The sequence below is a fragment of the Phyllobates terribilis genome, unplaced genomic scaffold, assembly GCF_046119375.1.
Source record: "Phyllobates terribilis strain yellow unplaced genomic scaffold, ASM4611937v1 Scaffold_3__8_contigs__length_932513732, whole genome shotgun sequence".
In the NCBI taxonomy this organism is placed as follows: Eukaryota; Metazoa; Chordata; class Amphibia; order Anura; family Dendrobatidae; genus Phyllobates; species Phyllobates terribilis.
The window spans coordinates 432264721-432282762 of NW_027362763.1; positions in this window are offsets into that span (position 1 = coordinate 432264721).

The following is an 18042-nucleotide window of genomic DNA, read 5'->3' on the forward strand; positions in this document are numbered from 1 at the left end:
TTTAAAAATACCATATATTTTAAATATGCCGATCCGAGTATAAGCCGAGGTCCCTAATTTTACCACCAAAAACTGGGAAAACATATTGACTTGAGTATAAGCCTGAGGTGGGAAATGCAGCAGCTACTGGTAAATTTCCCCATCCTGGTATGTATGGCACCCCTCATCCCCCAATCCTAGCACGTATGGCACACCTCATCCCACAAACCTGGTACATATGGCACCCCTCATCCCTCAATCCTGGTACGCATGGCACCCCTCATCCCCCAATCCTGGTATGCATGGCCTCCTCATCCCCCAATCCTGGTATGCATGGCCTCCTCATCCCCCAATCCTGATATGCATGACCCCCTCATGCCCCAATCATGGTATGCATGGCCCCCTCATCCCCCAATCCTGGTATTCATGGCCTCCTTGTAGCATCGGCCTCTCTGCCTCCTGCCCGGCAGAGACGCTGCTTGCCTTACCGCCGCGGCCCTGGTCCGCCATCTTCTGCTCCTTCCTCCTGCTCCCACACTATGTTGGCCTGGGGCACTGCGCACAGATCCCCGGGCACTGTTCTTAGGGCACGCACGTGCGCACTCCCTGTTTCTTAAAGAGGCCATGCGCGCTGTCCTAAAATGTCCCCGGCCAATGGCCGGAGGACATCTGCTATATAAGGCACCACCTCCAAAATGGAGATGCCTGTGCAATGTTGTAGTTTGTTTTCTAAACACTCTCACGTCCCAGTGCTTGCCCACCAGCCTGTCTATCAGCTGTGCCCGCCAGCCTATCAGTCGTGCCCGCCGGCCTGTCTATCAGCCGTGCCTACCAACCTGTCTATCAGCCGTGCCCGCCTGCCTGTCTATTAGCTGTGCTCGCTTGCCTGTCTATCAGCCGAGCCTGTCCCTCTTCCTGCACTACCTGCCTGACTACCAGCCGTGCTCATCTGCCAAGACCATCTGTCATGCAAGTTCGCTTCGGCTGCCAATCCCATGGGGGTCGTCTGCTCTCTCAAGGTCGGTCCCAGAGTGGCACCTGGTCCACCTTCCTGGTTCCTCCTTGGCTCAGGGAGTCAACTAAGCCGCCGTGTAGCCAGGGTCGGTCCGGGTAGGCTCCTAGTCACGCCCCTCTGGTCCCTCCTTGTATCACGGCACAGTGGTTCCACCATCCGGATCCGTATCAGTTTGCACAGGCCATGGTATCCGGTGGCTCCCAGGCTCCCTCACTTTCTGACTTGTACCAAGAGGTCTCCTGCTAGAGATCTCAACAGAATACAATCCTGTCCTATCTGTGGACTGTAAACTCCCGCTTGGATGCACTGTCCATCCCGGCTGTGTCCGCCTCTAACCAAGCGACATCCACTCTGGCGGCACCTCTACCCAGTGACGGAGTGGCATCCAGCTTTGGACCCTGACTACCTGCCCCTCAATGTTTTGGCGGGGATCCCTGTCTATGTTGGGGCTTCATCAACTAGTGCACGCTGCACTTTGAGCTCCTGGTTCATCAGTTCAACTCCGACCGGGCTAAAGTGGCATTCGTCATGTCTCACTTCACCAGTGAGGCATTGGCGTGGCTCAATCCCCTATGGGAGAGAGGGGATCCTCTGGTGTCCAACCTCTAGGCTTTCCTTGTGGCCTTCAGGAGGGTTTTCGATGAGCCCGGCCGCACGTCCTCTACTGCCTCCTCTCTTCTTTGTCTACGCCAAGGGAACCTTATGGTGGGCCAGTACGCTGTGCGTTTCCGCACCCTCGCATCTGAACTTGCCTGGAGCAATGAGTCTCTGTTGTCTACCTTTTGGGAAGGTCTTTCAGGGCCAAACTCTCTCTTGACGACCTGGTGTCTTTGGCCACACGGATAGACATCAAGGTTCCATGAACATTCTAAGGAGGTGATCCGTGAGAGGAAGTCTCCACGCCTTGCACCAACTTTTCACAGGCCAGTCTCTCCACAAGCCCCTGCCTCGGCATCCATCCCTAAATCTATGCAGGTAGACTAGGTAAAGATGGTCAAGTCTCGCCAGGAGTCCCGCCGCGCCGAGGGAAGATGCTTTTACTGTGGCAGTTCAGAGCATCTAATCCGCTCTTGTTCAGAAAGACCGGGAAACTCCTGTACCTAGGATCGCTTGGAGAGGTCATCCTGGGCAAAAAATTTTCCTCTCCATCTCTGACTCTGTCTGTATCGATAACATGTGGTAAGATAAATTTTTTCGAGACTGCCTCGCTGGATTCCGGTGCCGCTGGGAATCTTATTCAACAGGCCATTGTGGAGCAGGATCAGATTCCCATTCAACGTCTTTCGACGTTGGTGGTTTCTTCAGTGGATGGGAGGCCCCTTTCCGAGTCCATAATGTTTGTCACCTAGCCCGTAGTTCTCCAGAATGGTATGCTACACGCGGAGAAAATCTCCCTGTACGTGCTGTCCGGCCTCTCTCATCCTTTGCTGCTTGGACTGCCTCGGCTTCAGAGACATGAGCCAGCTTTGAATTGGAGTTCGGGAGAGGTGCTCCACTGGGGCCAGGAGTGCCACAAGACCTGCTTGGTTCCAGTCTGTCCTGCTCAATCTCCGTCCACTCCAGCTAATTTGCCTGGCTTGCCAGCACCCTACTGGTTATACGCTTGACCTTTTTGACAAGAAAGAGGCTGAGACACTTCCTCCTCATAGGCCGTATGACTGTCCTATCGATGTCATTCCTGGTGCTTCGCTACCCCGAGGTCGAATTTACCCCCTGTCGTTGGCCGAGACCCATGCCATGTCCGAATACATCGAGGAGAATCTTGCTAGGGGATTTATTAAGCTCGATCTCCATGGCGCATACAATCTGATCCGGATTCGCCAAGGTGATGAGAGGAAGATGGTATTCAACACTCAGGATGGTCACTACGAGTACCATGTGATGCCCTTCGGACTCTGCAACGCACCAGCAGTCTTCCAGGAACTGGTGATTGACATCTTCCGAGATCTTCTATATTCATGCATGCTAGTGTACCTGGACGATCTCCTGGTGTTCTCTTCGAATCTTCCCTCACATCGAAGAGACGTTCGACAGGTATTGCAGAGGCTCAGGAGGAATCGTCTGTATGCCAAATTCGAAAAATGTGTTTTCGAACAGACATCCCTTCCCTTCCTGGGGTACATAATCTCAGAGACCGGGCTCATGATGGATCCCGAGAAGGTGTCTGCTGTCCTAAAGTGGTCCCAACCTGAGAGGTTGAAGGCTATACAGCGGTTTCTGGGATTCACTAATTATTATCACCTGTTCATTCCTCATTTTTCCTCCCGGACTGCTCCCATCTCCACCCTGACCCGCAAAGGGGTCAATCCAATGGAATGGACTCCAGAGGGAGAAGAAGCCTTTGTGTTCTTGAAACAAGCCTTCTCTGCTGCTCCGGTGCTTCATCGTCCTGACTGTAACAAGCAGTTCTTCCTGGAGATTGATGCCCCTTCCTCAGGGGATGGGGCAGTTCTCACCCAGAAATCCTCGTCTGGACGAATGGTGACCCGCGGCTTCTTTTCCAAGCTTTTCTTGCCCTCGGAACGCAATTATTCCATTGGAGATTGGGAACTGCTGCCCATCAAACTGGCGCTGGTAGAGTGGCGGCCCTGCATCCAGTGGTCATCGACACGGACCACAAGAATCTCGCCTACTTGCAGTCCGCTCAACGACTCAATCCTCGTCAAGCCAGATGGTCCCTGTTTTTTGCCCACTTCAATTTCATTCTCCACTTCCGCTACGTGGCAGCATATCGCGATGAATTTCATCATGGATCTTCCTGTATCGCCCGGGTGTACTATCATTTGGGTGGTTGCTGACCGCTTCTCCAAGATGGCTTACTTTATTAGTCTACCTGGTCTACCCTCTGTGCCAGAGGTTGCTAAAGTATTCTTTCTGCACATCTTCCATCTCCACGGCCTACCTCTTCATATTGTCTCGGATAGAGGGGTCCAGTTTACTTCACGCTTCTTGAGAGCCAGTGCAAGCTGCTAAATGTTGCATTAGACTTCTCTTCGGCTTATCATCCACAGTCTAATGGCCAGGTTGAGCTTATCAATCAGATGCTCACTTGCTTCCTTCGGCACTTCGTCAATGCCCACCATAGCAACTGGGTGGAACTCCTCCCTTGGGCCGAATTTTCCTACAATAATCATGTGAGTGAATCTTCTGCCAAGTCTCCGTTTTTTGTGGTATACAGTCAGCATCCCAATATTCCGTTTCCTGTTTCCACTTTTGTTGATAATCCCGCCGTGGAGTCTCTTGTTAAAGACTTTTCTGTGATCTGGGAGGACACAAAGTCTTCATTGCTACAGTCCTCTGAGTGGATGAAGAGACATGTAGACAAGAGACATCTGGATCTGACACGCCCCCCTGGGCCGTGGGGTACTTGGTGCTCGGCCGGTCGTTGCTAGGGGAGATGTCACAGTGGCGATGACCCGATCCGTGACCCAGGGCGGTCAATCAAAAGGGGATATTTACAGGGGATTTATGGTTTTTATATACAGTTTGTGACGCCACCTGTGGTATGCGGCTAAAGGGAGCCGCCGCTGCGGAGCAGGTCCTCTGGAGCTGGTGTGAATGCAGCAGAGTTGGTTTAGCTCTCCACAGGTAGAGCTTAGCTCCAGGGCAGTGTAGATGTTGCTGTTATGGTGTAGTGCAGAGGATGGCGTAGATAATGATCACAGAGACAGTCAGGTGCAGTCCTCAGTGTTTTCTCACGGTTTCTTAAGACTTCCAGTTACCAGTACTAGAGTAACTTCCCACGGCGTCCTGTGCTTACTCAGGGAGGGGTTCAGCAAACTCCCAGGTCTCTCCGGAGTACGTAACGGGACCCCCTTCTGTGTGTTCCTTCTGGCCGTCTCCCTGCACCTCACACCCAGTGTCTCAGGCCAGTGGCAGCGGACCTTGCCGGGCGACATCTTTTCTGTCCCCTGGGTCCTCTATGGCCACCTTTCTGGTGATTAGATGTGGCTTTTTTGGCTGCAGTACCTGAAAAACTGCAGCCTCTGGTTTCCTAGTTGAGACTTAAAGAACTCTGCTATTTTATGGACCGGTCCCCTCTGTGCGACCTGACCCCTCCACCTCCTGGTAGATTCGGGCATACGGGTGACCTCCAGCAGTACCCGTACCCCTGGGGTCCCTTCCACGTTCCTGGAGCCTTTCCTGCTCCTCTCTCTCTTCAGTCTTGGGCCTCTCTGGCCAGGCCCTCCTCCTGAGCAGAGCTTCTACAGAGCTCCTGCTCCCTTTACTTCTCCTCTCAGACTGATCTGTCTTCTCAAGATGGCTTCTCTACTTATATCACTTCTTTCAATGCTCCCCTGATCTTTTTCCTCCACCCACACCCACTACATGGTTCCCCCTACTTTGGTTCCCCCCACTCCAACCAGGGACAGGGCTCAGCAGGAAGCGACGCATCTTGCCCCTCCTGCTGGTCTGGAGTAGTGTAGTGTTGGATGCAGGTGTTAGGGTCCTGGGCGGTACTCCTTCCTTACCTGAGAGTGAGATACCACACCTCTGGGTGAGATGCAGTACCTCTATGGCGACTGAACCCGCAGGGGTGCCACAGATCCGCCGGAACTTCGTCCAGGGGACAAGGTTTGTGTTATGCACACGCCCGGACTGACTGGCGTGTGCGTGTTTATGTAGTGATTCCACTGTGCCATGAACCGGAGAGTGCCTGGAGGGGCGTAACTAAGTATCTGCCCGATCCGACCAAGGTGGCACGACGGCATACGACGCCAGTGCACCAAGGAGGAACCGAGCAGAGAGACCAGGTGCTACTCCAGGACAGACCCCGGACACGGCTGTTGACCCACACAGGGGAATACAGGAACAGACTGGTAGGCTGGCACACAGACTGGTGGGTATTGGCAGGCACAACTGGTATGCAGGCAGGCGGGTATGCAGGCAGGGGGGTACAGGCAAGCACAGCTAGAGTGCAGACAGGGAGGCACTAGCAGGTAGGAACACAGGCGGGATAGGACCCAGTACACACTGGGACTCAGGAACAATACAGGCAGAGGGGTACAGGCAAGCACAGCTAGAGTGCAGACAGGGAGGCACTAGCAGGTAGGGACACTGGCGGGATAGGACCCAGTACACACTGGGACTCAGGAACAGAACCACAGATGTGGCGGACAAACACAGCAGAGTGAGGCCGCCCAGAGAGGCGAGCGAGAACAGGGCAGGACAAAGCCGCCTGGAGCGGTGAGCAAGAGTAGAGCAGGACAAGGCCGCCAGGAGCGGTGAGCAAAGGGTCAGAGCTGAGCGAGACTGCCGGAGCAGTGAGCAAGAGTGGAGCAAGACGAGACCGCCTGGAGCGGTGAGCAAGAGTGGAGCAAGACTGCCGGAGCAGTGAGCAAAAGTATAAGAGCGGAGCGAGACTGCCGGAGCAGTGAGCAAAAGGGTCAGAGCGGAGCAAGGCTGCCGGAGCAGCGAGCAAAGGAGTCAGAGCAGGCTAGAACCGCCGGAGCGGTAAGCAAAGGAGTCAGAGCAGGCTAGAACCGCCGGAGCGGTGAGCAAAGGAGTCAGAGCAGGCTAGAACCGCCGGAGCGGTGAGCAAAGGAGTCAGAGCAGGCTAGAACCGCCGGAGCGGTGAGCAAAGGAGTCAGAGCAGGCAAGGCTGAGCAGGGGGGACAGGGCTCGTTTCACACGGAACAGACAGGAAGGGAAAGGCAGAGCCAGATACCCACAGGGTACTTGCAGTGAAGTAGCGAGTGGACCACAAACTCACAAACGGGAGTACAGAGACAACAAGCAGGAGTTAGGTACGAGTTCAGACTCTGCAGAAAAGGGAAGGGAACGGACATAGAGGCAAAACAGGTAAAGGATAGGAGAGAGTTCAGACTGGAACTGAGTGTATGGAGGAGACCGACACTGCAGCGGAATACAGGAGCGGGTCTGGGAATACGGCCCCCAGAGAGGCAGGATGAACAGGCAAGGAGCGTGTTCAGACAGGACAGACAAGATACAGGAGCGGGTCTAGGTAATCGGCCCCTAGAAGGCAGGAGGAACAGGCTAGAAGCGTGTTCAGACAGGACAGACAAGATACCGGAGCGGGTCTAGGTAATCGGCCCCTAGAAGGCGGGAGGAACAGGCTAGGAGCGTGTTCAGACAGGACAGACAAGATACCGGAGCGGGTCTAGGTAATCGGCCCCTAGAAGGCGGGAGGAACAGGCTAGGAGCGTGTTCAGACAGGCCTGGAAATACAGCCTCCAGGATAGGCAGACAAGAGAACACAGACAGGACTCAGTTCAGACACGGGAACTGATACCGCAAGGCAGGAGACATAGACAGGACTCAGTTCAGACACGGGAACTGAAACCGCAAGGCAGGAGACAGACAGGACTCAGTTCAGACACGGGAACAGATACCGCAAAGCAGGAGACAAAGAACGGGACCTGGCACCTTCAGAGTGCAAGCACACACTGAAAGAAACACTATGCTCAGGCAGGGATAGATGGGAGCAGCTGAGCTATATACCAGGTGACAGACAGCAATAGGCTGAGGACGCACAAGGGGTGTGACCCACAGCAGGTACAAAAAGCAGGAAGTGATCGGGCGCCGCCCTTAAGCAGCAGAAGCAGACACAAACAGACAGCATGGAGGGAAGCCAGAGAGACATTCTGGACAGGAGATCAAGTGCGCGCTCTTGCACAGTGGGAGATGGACCACCATGCAAGGACGCCGCCAGGTATGTTACAGTACCCCCCCCCTTACGCCCCCTCTTCTTCAGGCCTGCCAGAATCTTCCGCAGGGAATTCGAGGACCAGTCGTTCACTTCAAGGAGATCACTTCCACTGTCCACAGGAAAAACTGATCTCATCTGGTTAGCTAGGATGCTACCTCCTATCCAGCCATCCTCAGCAACAGACGAAACGGGTGAAGTACCAGGAACAGCACACAAGGAAGTCTCTCTCCACATATTTTCAGGTGGCACCCCAGAGGGTACAGGAGACAACTGGAAGTCCTTCACCGGGTTGGAGGGGGACAGAGACTTGAGGGTAATCTCTGCTTCGAGGTACATCTTGTCAAGCTCACAGGAAGAAATAGACGGGTTATCAGGTACATAATGAGGAAAAGTCACTGTCTCTTTGTTATCTGGTGGTACCCCGGAGGATTCAGGAAACAACTGGAGGTCCCCCGCCGGGTCAGAAGAGTGCAGAGGCTCAGAGAAAACATCTGCTTCAGAGTACACTAGGTCGGACTCACTGGACGAAGCAGGCGAGGTATCGGGTACCGAGTATAGGAAAGTCTCTGTCCATTCACCACCAGGTGGCACCCCGAAGGGTTCTGGAGACAATTGGCGGTCCTCCGCCTGGTCAGAGGGGTGTAGAGACTCACGGGTAACCTCTGCTTCAGAGTACACTAGGTCGGACTCACTGGACGAAGCAAGTGAGGTATCAGATCCAGGATATAGGAAAGTCTCTGTCCATTCACCACCAGGTGGCACCCAGAAGGGTTCTGGAGACAACTGGAGGTCCTCCGCCTGGTCGGAGGGGTGTAGAGACTCGGGAGTAACCTCTGCTTCGGAGTACACTAGGTTGGACTCACTGGACGAAGCGAGCGAGGTATCAGGTACAGAGTATAGGAGAGTCTCTGTCCTTTCGCTACCAGGTAGCACCCCGAAGGGTTCAGGAGACAACTGGAGGTCCTCCGCCTGGTCGGAGGGGTGTAGAGACTCGGGGGTAACTACCACTTTGGGGTACCCTTTGTCAGGCTCACAGGACGAAGCGGACAAAGTATTGAGTACCGGGTGTAGAGAAGTCTCTCTCCATTTGTCATCGAGTGGTATCCCGGAGGATTCAGGAGGCAACAGGGGGTCCTCCACCAGGTAGCAGAGGTGCACAGACTCTGAGGTAACCACAGCTTTGGAGCATCCTTGGACATGCACACCGGTAAAAGTGGGTGAAGCATCTGATGCCGGGTGCAGGAAGTTCTCCTGTGTGGAGTCTGGATGGGCAGAAGTCTCTTCGGGCAGGAGAACTGGTGCACTACCCACGCACATTACCCGTTGGGGCTTCTCCAGGATACAGGGAGATGAAGCTTCAGTAGGGACTTCAAGGTTGGGGTCAGGAGGTCTCAGGGAGGACAGACCCTGGCGTGACGGCTTGCCTCTACGTCTAGCACGTCTGGACTGCCTCTTGAGGTTGGGAGAAGTATTCCGGAAAGCGTAGTCACCCTGTGAGGATTCTGGGTGGGCAGTAGTCTCATTGGGCTGGAAGACTATTGCGCTACCCACACACATTACCCGTCGGGGCTGCTCCGGGATATTGGGAAGTGAAGCTTCAGCAGGGGCTTCAGGGTTAGGGTCCTCGAAGACCATACGAAAGGCCACCAGGAAGGCCTGCAGGTCAAGGACGACAGGATCCCATGCTTCCCATAGGGGGGTGACCCATTTCAAGGCATCACCCGCTAGGTAGTCAATCATAAAGGCCACTTTAGCCCAATCTGAAGGAAAATAGAGAGGGTAGGCCTTAAAGTGTAGCATGCATTGCTCCACAAATGCACGACACTGTCTTGGATCCCCATAGTAACGTGGCGGATCCGCAGGAACGAGAGCTGATAGATCCATCTGGACGGTGCGTAATTCGCCTGGAACTCAGCTAAGGAAAAAAAAATGTATTTATTTATTTTAATGCATGTATTCGCTGGAAAACTTCTCAGAGAGCGAAGGCCGTGGGGCTCAACGGGAACCATGGCCTGAGCATGCTGTTATGCACACGCCCGGACTGACTGGCGTGTGCGTGTTTATGTAGTGATTCCACTGTGCCATGAACCGGAGAGTGCCTGGAGGGGCGTAACTAAGTATCTGCCCGATCCGACCAAGGTGGCACGACGGCATACGACGCCAGTGCACCAAGGAGGAACCGAGCAGAGAGACCAGGTGCTACTCCAGGACAGACCCCGGACACGGCTGTTGACCCACACAGGGGAATACAGGAACAGACTGGTAGGCTGGCACACAGACTGGTGGGTATTGGCAGGCACAACTGGTATGCAGGCAGGCGGGTATGCAGGCAGGGGGGTACAGGCAAGCACAGCTAGAGTGCAGACAGGGAGGCACTAGCAGGTAGGAACACAGGCGGGATAGGACCCAGTACACACTGGGACTCAGGAACAATACAGGCAGAGGGGTACAGGCAAGCACAGCTAGAGTGCAGACAGGGAGGCACTAGCAGGTAGGGACACTGGCGGGATAGGACCCAGTACACACTGGGACTCAGGAACAGAACCACAGATGTGGCGGACAAACACAGCAGAGTGAGGCCGCCCAGAGAGGCGAGCGAGAACAGGGCAGGACAAAGCCGCCTGGAGCGGTGAGCAAGAGTAGAGCAGGACAAGGCCGCCAGGAGCGGTGAGCAAAGGGTCAGAGCTGAGCGAGACTGCCGGAGCAGTGAGCAAGAGTGGAGCAAGACGAGACCGCCTGGAGCGGTGAGCAAGAGTGGAGCAAGACTGCCGGAGCAGTGAGCAAAAGTATAAGAGCGGAGCGAGACTGCCGGAGCAGTGAGCAAAAGGGTCAGAGCGGAGCAAGGCTGCCGGAGCAGCGAGCAAAGGAGTCAGAGCAGGCTAGAACCGCCGGAGCGGTAAGCAAAGGAGTCAGAGCAGGCTATAACCGCCGGAGTGGTGAGCAAAGGAGTCAGAGCAGGCTAGAACCGCCGGAGCGGTGAGCAAAGGAGTCAGAGCAGGCTAGAACCGCCGGAGCGGTGAGCAAAGGAGTCAGAGCAGGCAAGGCTGAGCAGGGGGGACAGGGCTCGTTTCACACGGAACAGACAGGAAGGGAAAGGCAGAGCCAGATACCCACAGGGTACTTGCAGTGAAGTAGCGAGTGGACCACAAACTCACAAACGGGAGTACAGAGACAACAAGCAGGAGTTAGGTACGAGTTCAGACTCTGCAGAAAAGGGAAGGGAACGGACATAGAGGCAAAACAGGTAAAGGATAGGAGAGAGTTCAGACTGGAACTGAGTGTATGGAGGAGACCGACACTGCAGCGGAATACAGGAGCGGGTCTGGGAATACGGCCCCCAGAGAGGCAGGATGAACAGGCAAGGAGCGTGTTCAGACAGGACAGACAAGATACAGGAGCGGGTCTAGGTAATCGGCCCCTAGAAGGCAGGAGGAACAGGCTAGGAGCGTGTTCAGACAGGACAGACAAGATACCGGAGCGGGTCTAGGTAATCGGCCCCTAGAAGGCAGGAGGAACAGGCTAGGAGCGTGTTCAGACAGGACAGACAAGATACCGGAGCGGGTCTAGGTAATCGGCCCCTAGAAGGCGGGAGGAACAGGCTAGTAGCGTGTTCAGACAGGCCTGGAAATACAGCCTCCAGGATAGGCAGACAAGAGAACACAGACAGGACTCAGTTCAGACACGGGAACTGATACCGCAAGGCAGGAGACATAGACAGGACTCAGTTCAGACACGGGAACTGAAACCGCAAGGCAGGAGACAGACAGGACTCAGTTCAGACACGGGAACAGATACCGCAAAGCAGGAGACAAAGAACGGGACCTGGCACCTTCAGAGTGCAAGCACACACTGAAAGAAACACTATGCTCAGGCAGGGATAGATGGGAGCAGCTGAGCTATATACCAGGTGACAGACAGCAATAGGCTGAGGACGCACAAGGGGTGTGACCCACAGCAGGTACAAAAAGCAGGAAGTGATCGGGCGCCGCCCTTAAGCAGCAGACGCAGACACAAACAGACAGCATGGAGGGAAGCCAGAGAGACATTCTGGACAGGAGATCAAGTGCGCGCTCTTGCACAGTGGGAGATGGACCACCATGCAAGGACGCCGCCAGGTATGTTACAGTTTGGTTATCATCCAAGTATGTTCGTCTCAAGATACCTTGATACAAGTTGGGTCCGAGGTTCATCGGTCCTTTTGAAATTTTGAGTCGAATAAATCCTGTCGCACACAAGTTGAAACTCCCTGCCTCGTTACGGAAGGCCAATTCCTTTCATGTGTCTCTCCTCAAGCCTGTCATCCTCAATTCCTTCTCTGACAATTCAGGTACCACTCCTGCTCCAGTCTCCGCTGAGGACATTTTTGAAGTAGAGAACATTCCGGCTACCAAGAGGGTAAGAGGAAAGACTTTCTTTCTTGTGGATTGGAGGGGGTTTGGTCCTGAGGAGAGATCTTGGGAGCCCAGGGAGAACATTCATGTTCCCCTTCTTCTGAAAAAAATTCTTGCGGGCTTGAAGAAGAGGGGGCATAAAGGGAGAAGTACTGTAACATCGGCGTCTCTGCCTCCTGCCCGCCGTGTCTGTCCAGGGTGCGCGCACCGTGTGCAGATCCCCGGGCACTGTTCTTAGGGCACACGCGCGCACTCCCTGTTTCTTAAAGGGGCCACGCGCGCCATCCTAAAATGTCCCCGGTCAATGGTCGGAGGACATCTGCTATATAAGGCACCTCCTTCAAAAGGGAGGTGCCTGTGTAATGTTGTAGTTTGTTTTCTAAACACTCTCTCCAGCCCTCCGGTCTCAGTGCTTGCCCGCCTGCCTGTCTATCAGCCGAGCCTGTCCGTCTTCCAGCACTACTTGCCTGCCTGCCAGCCGTGCTCATCTGCCAAGACCATCTGCTGTGCAAGTCTGCTTCAGCTGCCAATCCCGTGGGGGTCACTTGCTCTCTAAAGTTCGGTCCCAGAGTGGAACCTGATCCACCTTCTCGGTTCCTCCTTGGCTCATGGAGTCAGCTAAGCCGCTGTGTAGCTAGGGTCGGTCCGGGTAGGCTCCTAGTCACGCCTCTCTGGTCCCTCCTTGTACCACGGCACAATGGTTCCACCATACGAATCCATAACCCTCCTCATCCCCAATACTGGTATGCATGGCCTCCTCATCCCCAAATCCTGGTATGCATGGCCCCCTCATCCTCCAATCCTGGTATGTGTGGCCCCCTCATCCCCCAATCCTGGTATGTGTGGCCCCCCTCATCACCCAATCCTGGTATACGTGGCTCTCTCATCCCCAATCCTGGTATGTATGGCCTCCTCATCTCCCACTCCTGGTTTGTATGGCCTCCTCATCCCCCAATCCTGGTATGCGTGGCGTCCTCATCCCCAATCCTGGTATGTATGGCCTCCTCATCTCCCAATCCTGGTTTGTATGGCCTCCTCATCCCCCAATCCTGTTATGTATGGCCTCCTCATCCCCCAATCCTGGTAAGTGTAGCCCAATCATGTTACACATAAAAAAAAATAAACACTTATACTCACCTTCCTTCCTCACCTCTGCACCAGCGCTGCTGTGTCCTGTCAGCCAGCAGCTCATGTCGGCATCTGAGCAGCGCGCTCTCTCAGACGCCGAGGTGAGATGCTGCAGCTGTCGGCATATTCACTCCTCTTCACGCCGGGACTATGGGCGTGGAGAAGCGTGAATATGCATTCTGTTTAGTAGCGGGCACTGTCAGCAGGAGCCACGGCTCATCGCTCCTCCGTGCCCGCTACTAAAGAAAATGAATATTCATTCTTCTCCACGCCCATGGGAGTGGAGAAGTGGGAATATTCATGTCCCTTTAGCTGCGGGTACATGTGGTAGCTGCAGCAGCCGGCTCCTGCGTGTGCCCCACTCCTCCGCCGCCGCAACCTCCCCCCCCAATACTGACATATCCTCATTCCCCCGCTGCTTTGGGGCCCCTCGGCTCACGGGTTCCCCCGGCTCACGGGCCTCATAGCAGTGGCGTGGCCTGCCGCCATTGGCGGTACGCCACTGGTCACAAATAAGTGCCGCCCCTCTATGTGTAGGGCTAGAGGTGCTCAATGCACCGAAAAAGATTGGTGAGATTATGAGACCTTCTATGGAGGAGAAACAGTCAGAAGGGTGGCACCCCAAACCATGCTTAGACTTAACATAGGGACAAGTTACCTCATTTCTCGGGAGTGTTGCCTTCGAAGAAAGAAGCAACCTCTCCAAATTGTCAGGGTTTAGTGCTACAAGAGGCATATTTTGGATTTTCGATCAGACCCCAAAAACTGGGAGTAATCAGTACCGTCAGTTCGGGAAGACCTAATTACTGGACCCCTGAGGCCACAAATAAGAGCTTCCCCTCTTTGTGTAGGTCCAGATGTGTTCTATGCACCCTGAAAGTTTGTTGACGATCTGTTCTTCTACAGCGGAGAAATCGCTTAACATGGGGCCGAGTTGCCTCACTTCTCAGGGTGCTGCTTCTCGAGGAAAAAGAGCAATCCTCCCCAAATTTTTAGAGTTTGTAGAGGACATCTAGGGTTACAAGATGCATTTTTTTGATTTTTGATTGGACCCCGAAAACCGGGAGCAATCGGTATCGGCATTTCGGGAAGACCCTGGGGCCACAAATAAGTGCTGCCCTGCTTTGTGTAGGGCTAGATGTGCCCAATGCACCATAAAAGATTTGTGATGATGGGACCTTCTACTCTTCTACTGGCACCCGGTACCATCCTCAGATTTAACATTGGGCCAAGTGCCCAAATTCTTGGGGGTGCTTGCTCCTCGAGGAAAAGAGGAATTGTCCCCAAATTTTCAGAGTTTGTAGAGTACATCTTAGGCTACAAGATGCAATTAGGGATTTTTTGATCAGACCTCTAAAACTGGAAGCATTCGGTATCGGCAGTTCGGGAAGATCTTGTCCCCAGACTCCTTGGGCCACAAATAAGTGCCATCACTCTATGTGTAAGTCTAGATGGGCGGTGTGCTCACTGAAAATTGATGATGGTCAGACCTTCTATGGTGGATAAATCTGCATCAGACTTAATGTGACATGCGGAAGTAGTGCTGTTGCTTTAAAAGCATTCAGCAACTAGTGGGGTTAACACAGTCACAGGAGAAGGGGGGTGTTTTGGCAGAGCCCCAGGGGGATTGTTGGGAAGTTGTTTTGCTGTCTGGCTGGAGCCGAAGAGAAAGGTGGTGTGTGTGTGTTCTGTATCTCACAGAAGCCCCCCCTGCAAGTGAAAAGGATTCAAGTCAGGAGTGAAGCTAAGCACAGGTCAGGTAGAGTTCCTGAACTAGCAATGCAGAGTATTGTCAGGCAGAAAGATAAGGACTGGAAGAAGTGGTGTCACAGGGATCATCTCCCTCAGCAAACCCTCCCCCCCCCCTCCATCTCACAGTGCTGTAAAGAATTCTGTGTTCTTTAATGTGCCTTTGCATTAGAACTGTGCTGTCCTGTACTACTGGGAAGACTGTGAACTGCTGTGCTGCTAAGGAAACTGTACTGTTTGTCACTGGAGCCTGTTGCTCATAAGACTTAACTTGCACTGGCTGTGCGGCTTCTTATTAAATGCTACTGTTCTACCGTTTATGAGGACCCTTGTCAAGTGTGTCTGGTCAGCAAGTGAAACAACCTACGTGTCTGTGCCTGAGGGTCAATACCCCTGTGTGCCTGAGAGAAGCTGCAGCACATGGTCTATGGTCGCCCTGAGTAACGGTTCCCCCAGGATTCCAAAGAATTGATGTAATCTGTCTCGCCCCTATCTGAACCTAGCGGCGTGTGTGGAACATTAACATGGGGCCGAGTTGCCTACCTTCTCGGGTGAGCTGATCCTCGAAGAAAAGAACAATACTCTGCAAATTTTTAGAGTGTGTATAGGACATCTAGGGCTACAAAATGCATTTTTTAAATTTTCGATCGGACCACGGCAACCGGGAGCAATTGTACCGGCAGTTCGGTAAGATCTGGTTCCCGGATTCCTGAAACATAACAAGGGGGTAGAAAAAGAAAGGGAAAAATCAGCTCACCCACCTAGAAGATCAACAGCATGGAGCCAGGAGTGCTACCAGACGACCAATGAGGAACCAGGAAGATCCAGCTGAACAAATCTTCTAAAATCCATAGTTTATTGGGTCATGCAAAAAATATTAAAAGTCCACCTTGCTGTTCCTCTCCAAGGTGGACTTTTAATATTTTTTGCATGACCCAATAAAGTATGGATTTTAGAAGATTTGTTCAGCTGGATCTTCCTGGTTCCTCATAACAAGGGGGTGGTGCACCTTGTAACAGGTGCTTCTTACCACGCCCCATGCAGGTGGACTATAAATGTTTGGAAGTCCATACTGCCTCTGCCATTGCCTATATTATACCCCAGATAGGAGGTACCAAGCCCTATGTCTCTGATTATAAAGCTTTATGTGCCAATCCCCTGATAACTCAAGATTTTGAAGAAACGCATTGGGAGGCGCATAGGGTCAGTCCAGGGCTGTCTAGTACTAACAGGGTGAGCTGTGGACTTCCCTTGTAAGGGTGGGAGTCTTTGGGGTTTGAGGGTCAGTTCCAGCTATAGGGACTGACAGGGACAGCCGACCACCAAGACTCGACAGGATGGAGTATCTTGGAGAAGGATATTAAAGATGCTCAAGGAACTACATATTGGGTGAGACCTTTCCTTTTTGGCAGTGCTCCAGCAACGCTTGCAAGTGCCAGCTCACCGACTGATGTGTGAACGTGGCCACGTGCTGGATCTCCACATTACACATGTTGACAAGGCTTTGTGAACAACAGAGGGCAGTAGTTGAATACCAGCTACAACATGCCTGTTGGTATTCCGGTCAGCCTCCGCACTTAACAACCGATGAGTGGGCATGGATGTCTGACATCTGTAAGATTCTACAAAACTATAAGCAATCAATCAAGATGGTGAGTAGCGATGACGCCATAACCAGTGTAACCAGCCCACTTTTGTGGCTACTCAAACGCTCGCTGCTGACAATTAAAGAGGAAGCTTTGCATGTGGACAAGGTGGAAATGGAGGAAGAAAGTACACAGGGTGATACTACTCAGCACAGCCTTATCTCATTTTCTCAGCGCAGATTGGGTGATAATGAGGAGGAGGAACAGGAGATAGTTACCTGTGCTACGGAGGGTACAACCCACACCAGCTTCATCTCCTCTGCTCAGCGTGGATGGACTGAAGAGGAGTAGGAGAGAGAAGAGAAGAAGGAGAGTCGTCCTCCTGGTTGGGGACAGGGAAGTCTTGCCTGTTGAGAGTCTGGCACATATGGCTGACTTTATTTCCCGGTGCCTTTCTTGTGACTTTTGCATTATACACATTTTGGCCAACACAGATTACTGGTTGTTCACCCTTCTCGATCCACGGTACAAGGAGAACTTTCCATCTATCCTTCCTGTGGCAGAGAGGGCTAGTAAAATGGTGCAATTCAAGAAGGCCCTAGTCGAACAATTAGTACAAAAATTCCCATACGACAACGCTGGATTCAGAGGTCATAGTTCCTTGGGCTATCATGGAGAAGAACAAGAGAGATACACACCAGGTCCAACAGATGCAGGGGAACACTATCAAAGGTCTGGGACAGTTTCATTGGACCCCCTAGTGCCCAGGCCCTGATGTGCAAGGTAGTCTGTCAAGGAGGGAAATGTTTTGGAAGAAGGTGAAGGAGTAGCTAGCCTACTGTACCAGGATCCTCTGTGATTCCTGTGTGCTGTACAACTATTGGGTATCCCCAGGGGTAAATATGTTCAGCCCTTGCACTTAGTGAATAGGATTTATTAGTCTAGGTGTCCCACTATGATGACTCCTAAACATGGGAAAAAAATGCTTTTCGAGGCCCTCTTCTACATGTCTTCCAGGGTGTATTGCAGTCCCTCATTCTAATTTTCGGCAGCCCTTGCACTTATTGCATAGACTTTATGAGTCTAGGAGTCCCACTACCTAACAATTTTAACAGAATAGAATGCGTATGAGGCCCTCCTTTATGTCTAATACAGGGTGTATCAGAGACCCTCTTCCTTCTAATTTTTGGCAGTTCTTGCATTGTCCACATAGGCTTTGTGAGTTTCAGAGTCCCTTCTTCATAAATTAAACAGGATGTGTCTGACCATGTCACACACACCACATGCCCAGATAATGTAGTAAAATGTAAAAATTACATTTACTGGTGACTACCGGTGGATGTAGTTTTATTTATTATCAGTCCGTAAAAGTGGAGTAATACTCTGACAACATTGCTCCCAGCAGCGACCTGAGAGTCAGAGATGTGTCCAGGCCCCTTCCCCATGCTGTTCTCATTCCATTTTAGCACTGTTTCCATACAAATCAGCGATTTTCCTGCCTCCCCAGCCCTCCTGTTAGGGTCT